We start from the raw sequence: 6,650 nt of genomic DNA, 5'->3' as shown, positions 1-6,650 counted from the left end.
GGAAGATGCTTTAAATATCCCATAAAACAATGTTTGCAACGGGTGGAATATGATCACAAAGAAGTTGTCCTGGGGAACAAATCATTTCTTAGGCCTTTATACTTTAGCAAGGCATATCGTTCTTGTTTAGCTGTTCATTTTGGAACAGAGAGAAGCAGCATGGATCAGCGGAGAGAGCACGGGCTTTATAGTCAGAGGTCATGGGTTCAAATTCCAGCTCCGCCAACTGTCAGCTGTGTGTCTTGCCCAAAGTCACTTAACATCTCTGTGCCTCAGTTCCCTCATCTGTCAAATGGGGATTTAAACTGTTAGCCCTCCATGGGACAACCTGATCACCTTGTATTCCCTCAGTGCTTAGAACAGTGCCTTGCACATAGCAAATACCATCACTATATTATTATTATTTTAGTGTCTGTCTTCCCTGCCAAACTGTGGCCTTCTTGAAGGCTGGGAACATGTTTATCAACTTTTTTGTGTTTTTCCATTCACCTAGTAAAATACACATTAAACTCACAATAAGTACTATTGACTGATTAATTGCCCCTTGTTGACCCCTCAACTCCCTCCAGTTATCATCCCATCTCCCTCCTACAATTCCTCTCCAAACTCCTGACCTCTCTCCTTCTCTGCAGTCTCACATTTCCTCTTGCCTTACGGACATTTCTACCTGGATGTCCCACTGACACCTCAAACTACACTTATCCAAAACAGAGCTCCTGATCTTCCCACCCACACTCTGACTTGTCCCGTCTATCCCATCACTCTTGACAATACCACTATCCTTTCCATCTCACAAGCCAGAACCTTGGGATTGTACTCGATTAATTTCTCTCTCAATATACTTATTCAGTCTGATACCAAATTGTCAGTTTTATCTTTACAACATTCATTAATTATGCCCTTTTCTCTCCCTCCAAACTGCTACTGTACCAATCTAAGCATTTATCCTATCCCTACTTGACTGCTGTATCTACTTCATAGCAGGCCTCTCTGCCTCCTGTCTCTCCCCACTCCAGTCTATACTGCACTTTGCTGCCCAGATTATTTTTCTAAGAAAACATCCAGTGCCGTAAATCCCCACTTCTCAAAAACCTCCTGTTGTTGCCCATCACCTTCCATATGAAACAGAGACTCTTTAGCATGGGGCTTTAAAGCACTCAATCAGTTTGCCCTTCCTACCTTACTTCACTGCTCTCCTGTGGTCACATTTCCTCCAAGAGGCCTTCCCCAATTAACCTCTCTATTCCCTGGCTCTCTGTCCCTCCTGTGTCTATACACTTGTATCTGTGAATTTTGGGCACCTGATTTTAGCCCCACCTTTAACCCCACTGCACTTATTTACACATCTCTATATTATATATTAAAAATTGTTTATTTATATTTATGTTGTCATTTCCCTTGGATTGTAAGTTTGTTGTGGGAAGGGAACGTGTCTACCAACTCTTCTGCATTGTGATAATAATAATAATTATGGTATTTGTTAAGCACTTACTATGTGCCAGGTACTGTACTAAGCCCTGGGGTGGATACAAGCAAATCAGATTGGACATAGTCCCTGTACTGTATAGGGTTCACAGTCTTAATCCCCATTTTACAGATGAGGTAACTGAGGCACAGAGAAGTGAAGTGACTTACCCAAGGCCACAGAGCAGATAAGTGGCAGAGCTGGAAATAGAACTCTTAAACCATTGTACTCTCTCAAGAGTTTAGTACAGAGCTCTGCATACATTGCACACTCAATAAATATTATTGATGAGGCTGATGGTGATGAGGGAAGATGGGGAAGAAGAGAGGGCTTTGAGGGGATAAAAAATACATTGAAAATTCGTGCCCAGAGACCTACTCTAATTTCAAGCACAGAATTTTTTTTTCCCTTTTCCTTCTTTTCATTCCCTTTCTTTTGTTAGTTTCCTTTTGGCTTTTCTCACCTTTGTCCATCACTCCACCTCTTTGAATGACTCTTCATTTCCAGTACATTTTACGCAAAATATCCTGAAATGTGATGGTATCTTTGAAAAAGTGTATTTCAGTGAAACTAAAACATTTCAAGTAGCACACAAAAGAAGAGTTTAGGGTTTTTTAAAAGTAAATCTGACCCTTAATGACTCACATCTTCTATGTAGGTCAATAATCTTAAATATTGCTGAAGGCAAGAGTAAAATCAATTCGTCCTGCGTTCTGTAAGTTTATTAGACAGCGGTTTGGTCTGTTGCCTCAGGGTTGGTCTTTTGACATTGATTTCTTCGTTATTACTTATAACAGTGGTTTTCCATTACATTTTGAGGTTCTTGCAATCGTGCATTAATCCATGCACTAACTTGTAATTAACGGTAGACAGACTTTTCCTATATGTTAAGACCACTTTCGTGGCCTATATTTGTATGCTCAATTGTCTTTTTTTAAGGTATTTGTTAAGTGCTTACTATCTGCCAGGCATTGTGCTAAGCTCTGGGTAGATGCAAGCTTATTAAGGTGGGTACAGTCCCTGACCATCATAGGGCTCACAGTCTTAATCCCCATTTTACAGATGAGGTAACTAAGATGCAGGGAAGTGAAGTGACTTGTCCAAGATCACACAGCTGACATGTGGTGGAGAGGGAATTAGAACACAGGTCCTTCTATCTCCCAGGCTCATGTTCTATCCTCTAGGCCATGCTACTTTTTGTCAGTGGTAACATTCTATCTGCATTTGTCCTAAATGTTCTCCTTCAGTTAATACTTGGAATAATGTTCTCCCTGGTATTGCCGTAGCAAGCCTTTCTGTCTCAGCAAGAGTAAGCTTTATTTGCTTCCATAATTTTGCCTAGGCTGATGATGCATAGGATCATGTTTTTGTTTCCATGTCTAGACTTGATGGCTAATAGTGGTTGTAACCCAATTTACTCTATATTCTCAAACCTTAGTTTGAAATTATGATGTTTCTTTAATATCTAAGATTGCAGGATTGTCTGATTTCAACTGCATTTTCCTAACTTATTGAGTAAATATGACAAAAGCTCAGGAACCTACTTTACCTTTTTGGATGACCTGATCTTGATGTTGAGGAAAAAACAAACAAAGAATCCAGGATGAGATCAATTGATGTTATCGTTATTGCATGGCTCTGCCTGTATGTGATAGATTGTTTTACTTCACTTCCACCATGCTCTTGAATTTCCTCAAAATAACAAATTGCAAAGACCTTCATAAGTATTGGTTCATTTAATCAGCAGTATCCATAATTATGAATTCAGTTAGTCAGATCCCAATTTCTATGTGAAGTCTTTCTTATAAATATGTTAAAAACAAAGATTATAATTTCAGGCACGTGCAAAGGAAGGGGACACTGAAGCACAATTTATGAGTAATCCATCAAAACCAGAGTATTTGGGATGAATTATCCCAGGAAATGCCCTTAACATCCTCTGAACTTGACCAGTGCATAATTAGAAATTGGGTTCAGGAACCACCAAAATAGGATATTGGTATCTTGTTTGGTTAAATATGATGGCTTGTTATGGGTAGGGAATGTGTCTGTTAATTCTATTGTATTGTACTCTCCCAAGTGCTTAGTGAAGTGCTCTGTGCACAGTAAGCCATCAGTAAATATAATTGATTGACCTAGATAAATGCAAAAGGCCATTCAGCTGAAAACATTGCTCAGGGAAGTTGAAGCGGCTCAAGCACTGGAACACTTTGGAGGAGGAATGCCTTACAAAGACCCAGGAACTTTTAGAATATGGTAGTGATAAAGAGCCTAATTTTGCTTGAATTATTCAGATAATTGTCTTAATTTCCTGCTTGATATTACTAAGGGAAACTTGTACTCTAGAAACATTTCCTACCCTGCATATTAATTTTTTTTTAAATGAACCACAGGAACCATTCCCAATTAAATTTATTTAAAAGAGAAAATTCAAATATTTAAAGAAAATAGGAAAAATGGGTAGGAAAAACAATCCATTTTTTAAAAATAACTTTTCTGTATCAAATTCATTCATTCATTCATTCATTCAATCGTATTTATTGAGCACTTACTGTGTGCAGAGCACTGTACTAAGCACTTGGGAAGTACAAGTTGGCAACATATAGAAACGGTCCCTACCCAACAGCAGGCTCACAGTCTAGAAGGGGGAGGAGACAACAAAACAAAATATATTAACAAAATAAAATAAATAGAATAAATATGAACAAGTAAAATAAATAAATAGAGTAATAAATATGTACAAACATATATACATATATACAGGTGCTGTGGGGAGGGGAAGGAGGTAAGGCGGGAGGATGGAGAGGGGAAGGAGGGGGAGAGGAAGGAGGGGGCTCAGTCTATGACTAGGTGGGAATTATTATAAGTATGCAATTCTTATCCTGTGTCATCAACCCTTTGGTAACTTTTTTGGAAAGTAGGATTGCTAGTATGTGTTATGTAATGCTTATTCAAGCACTTTTCTTCTACATCTGTCTTCATGTAAAGTGTGTAAGATGGATTGTGGAGAGAGAATCACCCTCTCACCAGTTCTACTCATCACATAATGAGAGGTGTCTAGTCTTTAAAGGCTACAGGGGAATGAAGTGGAAATGAAAAGGAATGAAAATGACATTGAAACTGAGAGACAGGGGTCTCTGTTAGTTGAGCAATTCAGGTGGCATAATGTCACCATGGATTAACTTCACACTGACCTAACCTACAAAAAGTTATCTATAGAAGAATTCAGTTGAGCCTCCTAAAATATTGAGAATCCAATTGGGAATCAAAGAGTTATGGAAAAATTAGAATAAATGTCCTATTGTTGAAGAAACAGAGGGATAAGATATCCAATTAGAATTTAATGACTATCCTTCCAAATAACCAATTGTATTATAAAAATCCATTTCAGGGAAATGTGGGTTCCTCACAACTCTTTTAATTAGGGATTTCCTAAGTAAAATTTCTGTATCTTCAAAAAGTCCCAAATATGATTATTTCAGTATGTTAGAGCTAGAATCTTATGAAAAGCAAATTGAAAAAATGTAAATGCTATCAAATATGGCATTTAACTATCAAATTAGACACTCTGGATGCAGTGCTGAAAGTAAAAGACATTTCTAGCAGCATGGCTTAGTGGCAAGAGCCTGGGCTTGGGAGTCAAAGGTCATGGGTTCTAATCCCAGCTCCACCACTTGTTAGCTTTGTGACTTTGTGCCAGTCACTTAGCTTCTCTGGGCCTCAGTTACCTCATCTGTAAAATGGGGATTAAGACTGTGAGCCCCACGTGGGGCAACCTGCTTACCTTGTATCTACCCTAGTGCTTAGAACAGTGCTTGGCAATTAGTAAGCGCCTAACAAATACTATTATTATTATTTTTATTATAATGGTTAGGACAGCAGCCTCGGCCAGCTGCTGGCAGCTGCTGGAAACCAAGGAGACAGCAGAAAGTGTGTGGGAGATAATAATAATGATAAAATGATAATAATAATAATAATAATAATAATAATAATGGTATTTGTTGTGTGCTTGCTATGTGGTCAGACACTGTACTAAGCACTGCAGTGGATACAAGCAAATTGAGTTGGACAGATAGGGCCTATCCCACCCTAACCTGGCCCCATGGGTTCATGATTCCACCCTGTCCCACCACCCAGGATTGCTTTGTTCAGGGAGTTTTTCTTATACTGATATAAAGTTTGGGCTGATTTCAGCATTGGCAGGATGGCAAGAAGAGAATGAATAAGTTTTCAGTTACTTAATATTTAACATCAGGGGAAAAAACAAACCTTACGTGACTAGAAAAAACATTCACTAAGCCTGAAGACATCTGTTTCTGAAACAGATAGCTGGAGAAGAAGCTCCGTGTCTTGGGAATCACACATGGATCTGTGAAATCATGGAATGAGCTACCCATTGACAGCCCTAGAAAGCATGTTGTAGGTTAGTTCCTGATGACTCCTTGCCTTCTGGGAGATGACGGGGCTTCTGACACTGGGTGATTTCAGCAATTGTGTGTTTTGGGGTACACTAAACAGAGATCCCCAATGGGCCATTTTGGGAAGGGAAGAACTGGAGGTTTTTAGAATGCAGTGGAAGCTAGCAGGGGTCTAGGTATCCCTAAAGTGACTCCAGATACTATTTCAGCCAGGATTTAGGTTACCCTCTCAGGATAACACCTGGAGAGTTTACAGCACTCTACCAGTCTCTACTACAAGAGGGAAAGTCAAGAAGAGGCATACCCATTCCATTCCTATCTTGGGCAGATAGTGAGTGGAAGGCAATCTGCTACAAGTCAAAACTCACCTGTGCTGGGCAGTAGCGGCATGGGAGAGAGCCGTGGGTGGAGACACAAGTTTCCTGAGTGGAAGTAGACAGTGGTAAACCACTTCGATATTTTTTACCAAGAAAACTCTACAGATACACTCCCAGCATGGTTACAGATGGAGAGTGGGGCTTTCTGGGAGAGTTGTGTCCCTGGACTCGTTATGGGTCGGAAATGACTTCACAGCATAAGACAAGACCCACAGTAACATCCCAAAGATATTTTCTTAAGTGTTGTGGATGTGGGGGTGGAATGAGTATAAAAGGGATTATTGGGAGTGTGGCTGAGAATATGACCAACCCATCTCACCTCACTGCATTTAAGAAAAAACTTGCTTTTGCACTAATGGATTTGTCCCAGTGAGGGTATTGTCTATGCTT

At 39.5% G+C, this 6,650-nt stretch overlaps 1 non-coding gene across 1 annotated transcript; it reads left to right on the top strand.

The window, feature by feature from the left end:
* The first annotated feature begins 6,106 nt into the window (after window positions 1–6,106).
* Window positions 6,107–6,241, top strand: LOC119939806. The gene has a single exon (XR_005454769.1). It is a non-coding gene; the product is annotated as a small nucleolar RNA SNORA7 (small nucleolar RNA).
* Window positions 6,242–6,650: the final 409 nt, after the last annotated feature.

The sequence above is a fragment of the Tachyglossus aculeatus genome, chromosome 17, assembly GCF_015852505.1.
Source record: "Tachyglossus aculeatus isolate mTacAcu1 chromosome 17, mTacAcu1.pri, whole genome shotgun sequence".
Classification (NCBI taxonomy): Eukaryota; Metazoa; Chordata; class Mammalia; order Monotremata; family Tachyglossidae; genus Tachyglossus; species Tachyglossus aculeatus.
Note: the sequence above shows the minus strand (reverse complement) of the source record. Positions and strands in the feature narration are given on the sequence as shown.